The following is a 13,287-nucleotide window of genomic DNA, read 5'->3' as shown; positions in this document are numbered from 1 at the left end:
CCACTGATTGAGAGCTATATTGTTTCATCTGCATGGATAGCCTTCTCCCATATCTCCCCACCTGCAATTTGTAATTTGGTGATAAATTTGAAAAAGCGAATTATAGAAATATGCATTGTGATTGTTATATATGCAAGTGAATAAGGACTAGAATAGAATATGCAAATATGAACTTAGTTATGTAAGCTATGTTTCCTTGGGCTACTCTTGTGGAGGGTTAAAAATGTGGCTGCTTTTTATAGAACCAACCAGCACTTGGGTATCTCTCACTTCCACTTGTTATTGTAGGATTTTGGCCCCAGAAATTCCAGGGAATACTCAGTCTCCCATGGTTCCCCAAAAGAATCTCATGACAGACAAGTGGCCTCTCCCTTGGAATCCACCCCAGCCTCAGACACTTGTAGGGCTAGGAGATGCCCATACACAGAGCACCTGACAAGCACTGAGGTCCTCCACCAGGCATACTGATCCTGGAGGCTCTGTGTCTGGGGGCACACTCATGGTAACATGGTCTCTTCATATTCTCTGCAAAGCTGTGGATATGTAATTTTAATGAAACTGCTCTTTGCTGCTTAGACAGGTGTTTATGGAAGGAAGGCTGGGCTGGGACTCAATCCAAGGGACAGATAAAATGACAGACTCATCGTTCTGACCACCTTGGCTTTGTTAGTGATCCAGCATGTCATGCCTGATGTGCTCCCAAAAGGCTCTTGTTGGCCTGCCCCGTAGCTCTCTGGGCATGCCCACACATGTCTGAATCCCAGTGGTGGGCATGGACCAATCTGGAATGGATACTCCACTGCAGTGGACAGTGGGATTATGAATGACTTGTTTTGACATAAACAAATCTTGTTATTACATTTTTAAATACCCTGGTTATTATATTTTTAAAAATATCTGATCCACCCTCAAGTCCTGCCTCCACAACTTCTGAGCTTCCTTCCACTTGACCTCTCCTCTCCCAATGTGACGGAATGTCGGCTCTCATGCTCCTTCACAGTCCTGCAATTTGACCCTCTCACAGGACATTCAGTGGGCTCTGCTCTGCAGTATACGTATTTGGGTACGTTTCTATTCCTCTCTACTGTGTATACTCCTCGAAGACACGGAGTGCCTTAAACCCGCTGTGGGTGCTATCACTGCTTGGTGAAACTACAGCTATATGCCTGGGCCCCATGAGTACCTGACCTTCATCATGGGCCATGACCTGGCGAGAGAGACGGACTGCAGGTGACACAAGGTCCTTCCATTGAACAGCCAGGACATGGAGATCTTGGACCTGCTTTGCCACCAGTTCATTGGGACCACAGTCAGCTCTCATAACTCCCCTATCTCAGTGTCCCATCCATAAAACAGAGGAAACAGCCCTTACCCCTGGGATCGGGCAAGACTCTACTTAAGTGCACTGAACCACTGAGAGGAAACTTCTCCATTTATTCAAGGGCTATTTTCAGTAATTTGTGCATTTTAGACCAGGAAATAACAGTGTGGTTTTTCAGTAAAATACCCCAGTGATTGCCTGTCTTTAGATATCTTTCACATAAAGAGCTTATGTTCAGGAAGAACTCAGCAGGTTGGAAGTGAGGATTGAAATCCAATTCCAATCACTCCTGGCCTAGATCCCTCTGTTCCTCGGATGTTTTCCTGTGGTTGTGGGGAACTTCTAAAGCAGGGACCAACTTAGAGCCATGGCTGAAATCCGGGCCATTACTCTAGGACATGAGGGCTCTGGCCGGCTCTGATTTCTCATAGAAGCCTGTTGTTGAGGAGATAAGAGAGGGACAGTTCCTGGGGGCAGGAACCTTCCTCATTCAGGAGCCCAGCTGTGAGTTGTGAGTGACCTGGGGATTGTAAGTGCTGCTTATCAGGGGAAGGAAAGCTGTCCTCTCCGGGCCCCACTTTGCTGGTTTTGGAGGAGCGAGGGCTCAGAGGGTGTTGACCCCAGTGCGGGGAGGAAGGAGTTTGGGTGGGAAGTGTGGCTGTAACAAAGTCCTGCTCATCCACAATTACGGGAATGAGTTTACCATGAGTGGGTTTCCCAGAAAACAGAGTATCAGCACCGTGAGCAGAGTTTGAAAAAGTATAATCATCTGGGAAGGAAATCTTTCTAATGGGTGTCACACCTTGTCTGGCTCCTTGAAGGGAGTACGTGGAATGGCATTTTGCTTCTGCTTTATTTCGGCCCGTGCCTTGCTCCTGAGCTTCAGCTAGTCTCATGCGTTCTGAAACACGTCCCATGCTTTTCCATGTGAGCCTTAGCACACTTGTCACGCATCTACACACTGTGCCTCTGCAGCTCTGTTTTCCTAAAAGTACTCTTCCTGGTGTCTGGCACACACGGAGAGTGCCAAATGAATGTCTTTGAAGGAAGACTCAGTCATAAAAACCCCTGCTGTTTTCAAGTTGTGTCCAGTCGGCGCTTTAGAAACAGTAACGTCCTCAGGGCATCCAGGAGGGGAGTTTTGTTTGTTGTTTCACTCACTGTCCAACATTTCATGACCTCCTCCTCTGTCCCAACACGATGCCAGTGTTAGAGGCATAAAGACAAATCAGACCTGGCTCCTTCCCTCAAGGAGCTCCTGATCTAAAATTAATATAAAGAAAATGGACTCAATAAAATATGGCACGTGCTCGGCTGAGGTGTGTCCCGCATACCATGCAGCGAAGAGAGGCATTTTTAAAGTTCTCTTGGATTTCCATCATTCTGCTCTCTTTTCACTGTCACTTTTTTTTTTTTTTAAGATTTTATTTATTTATTTGACAGAGAGAAAGACAGCGAGAGAGGGAACACAAGCAGGGGGAGTGGGAGAGGGAGAGGGAGAAGCAGGGTTCCTGCGGAGCAGGGAGCCCGATGCGGGGCTCGATCCCAGGACCCTGGGATCATGACCCGAGCTGAAGGCAGACGCTTAACGACTGAGCCACCCAGGCTCCCCCTCACTGTCGTTCTTGATAAACCAGTTCCCCCCACTTCTTGCCATCCTCCTTCCCTCTTCTAACCTGCCCTTTCTCGTCTGCTCTTGTCTAGGAAATTGGTTGAATTTGTATCCTTTCTTCAGAGCACTGGGTTTCTGCTCTGCCTGGCTGCACAGTACAGGTGCCCAGGAATCCCTTCACCCATAATGTGTCCCGTGCTCAGAGATCCTGATCTGATTGGTGAGAGCAGGTGCCAGACTCCCAGCTGCTGCCTCCAAGCAGCCAGGGTTTAGAACTGCTTTACGGGCAGTTACAGATTCTCACCAGGCTCGGGGATGGCTCTAGTCTCACCTGTGGAGTTCTTTGTGACAACTCTTTCCCAAGCACAGAATTGATTTTTAAATCTCTGGTGGGTGAAGACACTGCCTCGGCCTCTCTGTGAGTTGTAGTAGCCAGGGGCAGAGTCCAATAGTGGAGCAGCCCAGGGCCAAGAAACGGCCCCATCTACTCTCCAAGATATCGAAGCACCTCATAAGCAGTCATGATGTGGTTGAGGTAATTCCTAATCAAGTGTTTAAAAGCTAACCAATGTTGGTGCTATCAAGGGGCCAGAGATTTGATCATAGTGGCCAAATCATCAAAACTCAGGGAAGGAGTCTCTAAACTGAGAAGCTTCAAGACTTGTGGCTTGAAAACTGAATATAAGCTATGTATACACCCAGAAAAGTTAAATGTAACCTGACATGCATAAAACGTATCTAGGAGGGCAAAGTTACCAACGTTAGTGACTCTCTGTCACCTTCTAATTTTTTGTAAGTTTTTCTCTCACAAATCAGTCTAGTCAGGCTCTGGCTACATCCAGCCATCAGTGATGGGGGTCGTTAGAGCAAACCCTCTGGTGCTATTTGGCATGTTCATATCAGATTATTTGAGTCAGATGGCAAACATTTAATGAGCACCTACTACGGGCCTGGCATAGAGGAGCATGGACGTGGATCAACACAGGTGCTGTCCTTGAGGCGTGCCTCACGTGAGACGTGCTCTAACTATTCTAACGTATGAAGAGTGAAATCATAACCCATGAGATAACTCACAGCTGCCTCCTCCGGCCGTGAGCTCACATAGAGCAGCACACACGCGCTGAAGAAGTCAACAAACAGGAAGTGCTTTAGGGCTCTGTTCCCTGAGCCTGAAAAAACGCAGCGTAATTAGCATGCTTTCGTCTAGGAACAGGTAATGCAAAGATCAGGCAAAGCAATTTATTTATTGATTTTATTTTTTTAGAGAGAGAGAGAGGGCAGGCGTGCGAGAGCGGGGACAGGGAAGAGGGAGAGAGAGTCTCCAGCCAACTCCCCAATGAGCACGGAGCCTAAGTGGGCGGGGCTCCATCTCGCCACCCTGAGATCCTGACCTGAGCCGAAATCAAGAGTCGGACGCTTAACCAACTGAGCCACCTAGGCGCCTCTAGGCAAAGCAATTTAATGCAACAAGTATGTAATTGAGTGTCACCTGTGAGGGGGGAGACAGAGATGAAATACTCATGGTGTGTGACCTTCAGGAATCACAGTTCGACGACAGAGGGAAGACAAGTGCTTGGGTTATTCTAAAACAAAAGAAAACAGTAATAATGGCAGCTACCATTTGGTGAGCATTCAGTGTGTGCGAGGCACAGTGCTCAGTTGTCATGCTCACATATCACACCCATACACCATCAGTGCGCTTGTCAGCGCACCGTACCTTTGAGAATACTGAGGCTGTGGAGGTCAGCTCCTGTGCCTAGGATCACACAATATAAGGAAACTTCCTGCCCAACTTCTGTTGTGCATTCTAAGGAGAGAGGCATGAAGGAGAGTCCCTGGGGTTGGGGTGGGAGAGGATGCTCTGGATGGGGGCTGGGTTAAGTTTTCCCAGAAGCAGACCCCAGACAAGGATCGGAGCACGAGTAGTTTATTGGGAGTGGTGCTGGTAGGAGTAGTGATGTGAGACAGAAGGGAAGGGAAGGACACCAAGTCAGGGTGCAGAACCCAGGAGTTCCTTCTGTGAGCAACTGGATGTCAGTTGCCCTCGGGCGCGCAGTAAGATGATGCAGACCACACCTCAGTGTTATGCTGAGTGATGAAGGCGCTGGAGATAATTTGTCACCATGCTACCACCCCTCATTAGTTGAGGGGTGCTTCCAGGGGCATTAACTCTCTAGCAGAAAAGGGTTGGCATTCTCAATGAATAGCCTCATGCATCTAGGTGAGTGCACTGCTCTAGGACTATCTCTGGCTGTGGCCCCTGGAGGCCCAGGGATGAAGGATGGCAATGCAAGTCCTTGTCCACACCTCTACTGGGGAGGCACCATGTTGTCCTTGAGCTTGGAGACCCACACCCACTAACTCCTCTTCAGAATTGGAGGGGCGAGCTCAAGCCAGCAGAGAGAGACTTCTTACCCATTAATGAGCATGAGGACTTTATAAATCTTTCAATGACCAGAGTGATGTTCCAGCAATGTCCCAGAGATCAGTGATCTGGGAGTTTGTTAGTAAACTGGTGTAGAAGCCTTTGGAGGCAAGTTTTATAAGCCGTACTGGACTTCAGGGCAGTGGACCTGGATTTGAGTGTCAGCTTTGGTGCTGTCAGCCAGGCCAGCCTCTCTGAGTTCTTGCTGACTGGCTCGCCTGCGGTGCCCCATCTTACCCAGTGCAGATCTGGTATGCTCTCTGGGGAACCCAGGGCAAAAGACCCATTGTGGGGGCTCATCCCGGCTCATGAATAGAGCTGCTGCCAGGAGTCCTCCCAGAGCTGGTTCCCAGGTGCCACACTGCAGTCTTGTCCAGGGACAGACATAGAGCGGCAGAAAGAAGCGTGGGCTTGGGAGCCAGGGGCGGGGACAGAGGCCCACTCTGCGGTTTACTTGCTGTGTTGCTCTCAGCAAGTCACGTAGTCATGTTGAGCCTCAGTTCCCTCATTTGTAGAATGGAGACAAAACTACTCACTTCTCAGGGCTGTTGTGAGAATGAAGTCAGCCAGTGCAAGCATGCTGCTTTGCATGGTGTGCAGTACATAGCAAGAACTCTGTAAATGTTAGTTACTTGTTATCATCACTTTGCCCCGACAGGGTTCCCCGGGGCTGGGGGGGGGCGGGGCAGGAGGGAGCACTCTGGCGCTTTGTGAGCCGCCTGGAAGAAGTCCTGACGTCATGGAAGCAGATGCTCTTACCTTGTCTCAGGCTGTAATTGTCAGGCTTTGTTCTCTTCCACAATTAGATATATCAGGTTCAAAAGAGACATTGTCTCATGCTAATGAATAGATTAATAACCTCCCTCCCCGGATGCAGGAGACTTTATCAGCCTCTTGAAATGTTGATGATGTCTCAGAGAGGGAGCTTTAGGGAGGCACTCCTAAATAAATCATTCGTCTGTGCCATACCTGAGCCCCACCCTTGGCTCAGAGGCGGGAGCCTGTGGCCGAGGCACATGAACTACCTGGGGGTCCATCAGGGGGCACGTGCACTGGGTGCCCACAGGCTGGCCTCTAATCAGCTGTACAGGGAAAGATGAAGGACCTGCCTCTAATATCAGAGGACGGGATAAGGGCTGAAGGAGCAAGAGAAAGTTACGCTTCTCAAGCTTGGGCTCAAACTTACAGCCCAGAGGTGTGCTCAGCAGGCCTCGCATCAGGCCAGAGGGTGCCGGGCAAGCCCAGCTCAGCAGCTGGGAGGCTGGTGGTCCCTGAGGAGCTGGTGAACACTGTGCCCTTGTCTTCCCTCTCCAGGAGGCCTGCTTGCCAACGTGGTGCCCTTGGCCGAGTGTTACGTGGCTAGAAGTCGGCCTTGAGGCTTGAGCATTGCTCATTCCACTACCTGTTCTGGTCTGGCGTGCAGCCCACTCAAGTCAGTGTGCTACGTGTGAAGAGCTCCTCTTTTGTCTTTCCAAGGAAACCCAACCAATGGTCTGTTTCCTTTATCCCTCAATGCATGTTCCTGCTGTCTGATGTGGGGGTCAGACCCCTTAGCTGGCAGATGATCTCTACTCCCATCTGGGGGGAGCCCTGGCCTGTCAGCATTTGATGAGATGTGACACTTTCTCACTTGCCCTGCAGAAGGTCAGCAGCTTGGGGAGGAAGCAGAACTTATTTAGGAGAAAGATATTTCCAACAAATTGAAAATAGTATCAGAGCCTTTTAACAAACAGAACCAGATTTCATATTTATTCCTCTGCTTTCATAATTGAATTTGACGTATCCTGAAATGAGCGATTTTTTAAAAATTATCTATCACACAACAGAAGGCATTAGGGTTTTTTCCCCCCTCTCTCTCTCTCATTAACATTTTAATTTTAGAGACGGAGTTAAAAGAAAAACACTGACACCAAGGTATCTAGCATTTCATGAGAAAATGGCGAGACTTTTGAAATGGGGAAATTTACCAGGCTGCCCTCCCCACCCTGGTTTGGCCAATTTGTAGGAACTGACCTTCTCAGAAGGATTGGAAGTCTGAGCAAAGCCAACTACTAGTTTCCAAATTGATTTACTAACCAAAATTGGAACGGTTCTCAAATGCTCCCAGGATTTGGGGCTATTAATACCGAAGAACAATGGGAAGGAAAAAGTGAGTGTGTGAGGGGTGATTTATGACCGAAAGGAAGTTGCGAGCTCAGAAACTTGTATGCAACCCAATCGCAGAGCCCTCTGGAGAAGTTCCAGGGAAGAGATGGAGAATGTAAAGGGAGAGCATTTCCGAGGGATACTAAAGCTTATAAAAGGAGGTAATGTGGGCTTTGGGCCTGCAGTGAGCCGGCGAGGAGCTGACCACGTTGGACTGCTCACAGCCACAGCAGGTTTCGTGCGGATGTCATCGGTGCCTGAGACACCCCCCCGAGCCTTTCCTTGTATTTGTTTCTTACCATTAGTTTGTCACCAAGCAGGTTAAATGGCAGGAAGAGAGTCTCCCCACCAGAGTGTTGGGACTGTGACCGCTGCTATTCAAACCTGTGGTCTCATCTCAGGTGCCAGGTTCCCAGGTGTCAGGGCTGGGGCTCAGCTGTTAAGCGTAAGCCCAGGTCGGAGTGGAGGTGCCCAGGGCAGGGTGGTGGGCACTCACAGCCCCGCCAGGTGTTCTGGGAATGGACATTTAACCCCAGTCTTTTTTTTTTTCCTCCCGTAGTTCTTACAAAAGTTAGTACTATTTACAGTTTTACGGAGGTAGAATTGACACAGGACGAATCGCACGTATTTGAAGTGTACAAATTGCACACTTTATGTATACACGTATGTGTATATAGACATGCGCATATACATATATGCCTTTACTTGAAGGACTGAAGAGAAGCTTTGGCCTGGGCCGGGCATTCTTGTGGGGGTGCACACCAATCACACTCCTTTGGGGGATTTGGGACATTTCCTCCAGGAGGAGGAAAGGCTGTTGAGATGAGCTTCCAGCCATCACTCCTTGAAAGACAAGAGGTGAGACTCTTTGCAAACATAACCCAAGTGCCTCAACTGGCTAGGTAAAGGACTTTTTCTAAAAATGAACAGCAGGAAATAATCCAATCTAGGGGGCCAAAACTATACCCTGGGGCAGTTGTTTATAGATTTAAAACTGTTATACCACCAGGATTTCATCTGGGAGGTATAGCATATCTGGCTTGTTATGATTATAACTAATCATCATTGACCAATTCTGCTTCTTAGAAGTCATGCTGTGGCTAAATGGGAGAGGGAGGAAGGGTTTCAGGGCACTGGAGGACTGGGGCTATTTCTAAGACCCAAAGTCCCTCTGGGGAAGCCTCTGAGGGGTCGGCTAGAAAGACTTTCCACTGTTAACACTACCGCTACTTCCGGCATTGATCGCAACCCTCCACTGCTCAAACGGTGCCTCCAGATAATGCACATTGCTGCCAGCAGAATGCAAATGGAGAAAATACCATGGGTTTAATCAGTGTTGGCCAAGGAATAGGGGGAGGGCAGGGTGCAGAAAGGTCAGGGAATGAGGAGAGATCTAGTATACGGAGAAGAGTCAGGCCTCGTAAAGGGATTTTATGGCGTGGCTAGGACCAGAATTGTTGGCATCAGATATTTACTGGTCCCCCAGGATCTGCAAGAGCTGGGAAGAGCCTCCACTCCCAGTCTCCTTCTGCCAACTGGCATTCTTGCTGACTTAGCAATTCTTGAGAAATTCTCCTCTGATCTCACTTAGAATGTTTCAGTTCTATATTCATAAATGGGATGAGGAAGAAACTTCTAAAAGCAAGGGCTTGGCCCACTGTGGAGGCAGAAGTTTTCTTCGGAGGAAGCATCTGGAAAAGCACACCACCAAGTATGTGTTGAAGAGCTGGGTGGTCAGCAGCACCAAGGCAGGGCGAGGCCAGGCATTCAGATGTCTTCCCAGAAATGGGCCTGGTGGGAAGGTCAGCCCCGTCATCATCAAAGTGCTCCTGACCAGATGACACACACTACCCTGTACTTTCCGGTCCTCTGAACGATAATTCAAGTTAGCGCCAAAGGCCCACGTTCCCTTGGTGATGCCTGTACTTTGGAAGCAACCCTGTCGATTTCACCAGGAGGGATGCCCTACAAGAATCACTTCTCCTTCCCAGCCCGGCTTGGATCCAGATGTCTCTGTGGGTTTTGAAATGGAAAAGGAGTAATGTCCTCCCTGCAGTGTCAGCAGACCGGAGAGTAACCCAGCCTCTCTCGTTTCAGGCTGGCAGAGACTTCCTGCTGAATGCGGGCAATTATTTAATGATAAACCGGAAGAGTCCAGTTAGGTTTTCTTAAACCTCCTCTGCCTTTGCCTTTTAAAGGCATTATTACTTCCTTTATTTTGTCAGTAGGTAACATAGGCTCATGATACAAATTTCAAAAACACTAAAAGGGGAAACCCTTTTAAAATTTCAAAAAAATGGAAAGGGTCTCCCTTCTTCACCTGGCCCCGACCACCTGGGTCTCCTTCCCAGAGCTGATCCATAGTGCGCATTCTTGCCTGTGCTTCTAGAGTCAAGTAGGTATGTAAATGGATAATCTTTCTGCCCATACCCCCATTCCCCCCCCCACCCCAAATGGTAGCAGTAGCAGTTGGTTCTATGGAAACAGACTCTGAGATGGAGTTGGGCAGGGCAGGAGCCAACACCTGGGAGGAAGAGAAGGAAGCAGGGTTGACCAGAGGAAGGAGTTCTAACTGCAATGCTATCACAATAGAGGGCTCAGCCCCCCAGAGAGCTCTGGAGCCGGAATGGCCCTCTGATTTTGGGTATGGGGGGCAGGCCTCTGATCAGTCATTGCGTATGGGCATAATCCTTGGAGAGGCAGCTCTCTTCAGCCCTGGGCAAACCCCTGGAGAGAAACTTGGGGTCCCTCCAACACTCCCAGCAGCTGGCTAATCTGAGTGGGCTCAGCCCAACACCCACTTTAGCAGCATATTATGCACATTGCTCTTACATTGCTTTTTTTCCACTTTATAGGAGATCTTGAAGTTTGTTTCACATCAGTACATAAATAGTTTCCTTACTCCATTTTTAATGGCTGTAGAATGTTCACTGGGTGGGTATAACATAATTTAAGTTCTCCATTGATGGACGTTTAGTTTATTAGCATTCTTTCAGAAGTACATCCAATTCTGTAGATTTGGTGTAGATTTGTCTTTTCATACACGTGCAAGTATATCCTATAGTCAAATTGCATGGTCCAAGAATCTGTGCATTTTATTTTGGAAGATACTATCCAATGCCATCCATTGAGGCTATATCAGTTTACACTCCCACCAGCAATGTATGAGCTTGTCTGTTTCCCCTACTTTTGCCAATACTATGTTATTAAACTTTTTTATTTTTCCCAGTATGAAGGCTTGAAAATAGTTTGTCATGGTAGTTTCAGTTTGTATTTCTCTTTTTATGAATGAGAGTGTCTTTTTGTTAAGTTTAAATGCAATTTTCATCACCTTTTCTGCAAACATTTTAATTACAGCCTTTGTTTGATTTTTCTTTAGTTGGCCATTTTCTTACTGATCGGTAGAAACTCTTTATACAGTATGAAAATCAGAACTTTGTAATCTATTTTGACAAGTTCACCCTTTAACTAACATAGGTAGACACAGAAACCGTTGTGTATTTAGGGACCTTTTGAGTAGGCAATAAGGCTTGCAGTTTCTCTGGAAGTTTTCTACCTGAGCTTGGTTTAGGGTGATCCACCTATTTCCCATCTTTCTGTCTCTCAGGGGACTGTCCCTGGAGCTGTAACACCCTGAACTTGGGTAGAGCTTCCTGTGGAGTGTACTCTTTATTTTCAGAGGCACTGGAGTTGGACAGACCTGGATTCAAATGTTCTCTTTGTTATTTAACAACTATGTCATCTTGTTATGAGCTTCTCTGAGATATAATTCCTCATGTGTACAACGAGGAAAATAATAGAGATCTCGGGGCGCCTGGGTGGCTCGGTCGGTTAAGCGTCTGCCTTCGGCTCAGGTCATGATCCTGGGGTCCTGGGATCGAGCCCCGCAGCAGGGAGCCTGCTTCTCCCTCTCCCTCTGCTGCTAAATAGATAAGTAAAATCCTAAAAAAAATAAGAGATCTCTATGGGTTGCTGAGAGGATTAAACGCAATAATGTCTAAACTACTCAGTATGTCCCTCTTTACCCCTCCAACCTCCCCTCTCCCTGGCCACCCTCCCTCTTGCTGCTTCTACTCCAGCCACACTGAGCCTCCTTCACTTCCTTGGAGACCTATGCTCGGGCTAATGCCCCCTTACCTTGTAAGTTTCAGAGTAGTCTCGTCCTCAGAGAAACAGCCTTCTCTGCCTCCCCTCTGTGAGTTAGTTGCCCCTCCCAGGGTCAGCCCTGGCATGCTGTAGTACAGCACCTTCATGCCTTCTCCTTTCCTGTCCACTGGTGTCCCTCATCAGACTGAGGCTACCATGAGGTCAGGGCCGCTGGATCTCTCCCCTGGACTCACATTTATCCAGGAGGCACGTGGTAAAGGTTTGCTGGACGATAGATGGATGGTTAGATGGACGGCTGAGTGGAAGAATGGATGGCTAGATGGGTGGATGAGTGCGTGTGTGAGTGGGTAGGGGGATGGATAGATGAGCTGCCTGGGGCTCACACCTGATAGCTCTGGGAGGGGCTTCCTTTATTTCTGAAGGCTCTGACTTGGAAATTAAGAGAAAATGCTTTCCACAAAGCAGTAGAAACCTGACAAGAACAACTTCTCCTCAGCAGAACCTGGGCCATGATAACTTTTTAAAAATGCACTAAGAAAGCATGACTGATTGGCTTGGCTCACTCAGGCTCCGAAACCCGAGCCTGTGAGGCTGAGTCTCAGTGTCCTTACGCTGTCAGTAGCAAGCCCTCAGGGAACTAAGAAGGAGGCTGACATTAAAGAATCTCACTCTTCAAAAAGTTTACCTACAGACTGAGTGAGAAGGTGAGCGCTTTACCACCTACATTATTTGAAAATCATTATGTTTTCTATAAAAGCCAGTCATAATCTATCAAAAGATTAATCCTCAAAGATTTCATGGTTGCACTTAGAATTGTGGTATTTATACATGGAAAATGCTTCATTGACTGCCAAGTTGAAGAACATGGTGTTCCAGATGAGTGAGATTTCTATGAAACTGAAGCTGGGTATTTAAATCCTTATTTTATTTTTCCAATGCTACTGTTACTTCAAAGCATTTTTAAATTTTTTTATTTTTTTAAAGATTTTGTTTATTTATTCATTAGAAGAGACAGAGAGAAGCAGGCTCCCCGCTGAGCAGGGAGCCTTATACGGGACTTGATCCCAGGACCCTGAGATCATGACCTGAGCTGAAGGCAGTCACTTAACCAACTGAGCCACCCAGGCGCCCACTTCAAAGCATTTTTGAAATCTTTCTTTTGCAATTTCCTTCAAATCAACTTAAGACAAGTCTTATTATTTTTATGTCACTGTTTTTATAGAGATATGTTCCCTTCCCTGCTTAGTGAACAGAGCACCTCAGACGCAAGTCATCATTTCACAAAGACTCGGGCTTCTCTTTATAAATAGACATGATTTTCCTGGGTTCTTGTCATCAAGAATGTTTTCTGGGGCTCGGGGCTATTAGGCTGTGTGGGAAGTGACCTCTAACTACCGTGCCCATTACTACAGGTTCTTCTCCCCCTCTTTATTACCTTTCTCCTGTTGTGTCTGCCGTTGTCCTGAGTGTCCTGAGTTCTCTTGTGGTGCCTGGGCTTCCTGGCAGCTACTCACTTCTCTGCAGCTATTTTGCACAGCCTCTCTGGACATAATTGAGAGGTTCACCTTACTGGGGGCCTGATTTCTAGGTCACAGAGATGTCCCTGTAGGAGATCACGCCTGAGCAACCAGAGTGTTCTTGCATTTACTTAGGATTGCAGGGATGTCTGTGAAGGCG

General features: G+C 47.7%; 1 protein-coding gene across 10 annotated transcripts in view; it reads left to right on the top strand.

Annotated features, from left to right (window-relative positions):
• SLC25A48 (solute carrier family 25 member 48) overlaps positions 1 to 13,287 on the top strand; it is a 233,579-nt gene that overhangs the window by 120,230 nt on the left and 100,062 nt on the right. The gene's annotated exons all lie outside the window — the stretch shown is intronic.

The sequence above is a fragment of the Halichoerus grypus genome, chromosome 2 (genome assembly GCF_964656455.1).
Source record: "Halichoerus grypus chromosome 2, mHalGry1.hap1.1, whole genome shotgun sequence".
Lineage (NCBI taxonomy): Eukaryota > Metazoa > Chordata > Mammalia > Carnivora > Phocidae > Halichoerus > Halichoerus grypus.
The sequence above is the reverse complement of the archived record's forward strand: the minus strand, read 5'-3'. Positions and strand labels throughout refer to the sequence as shown.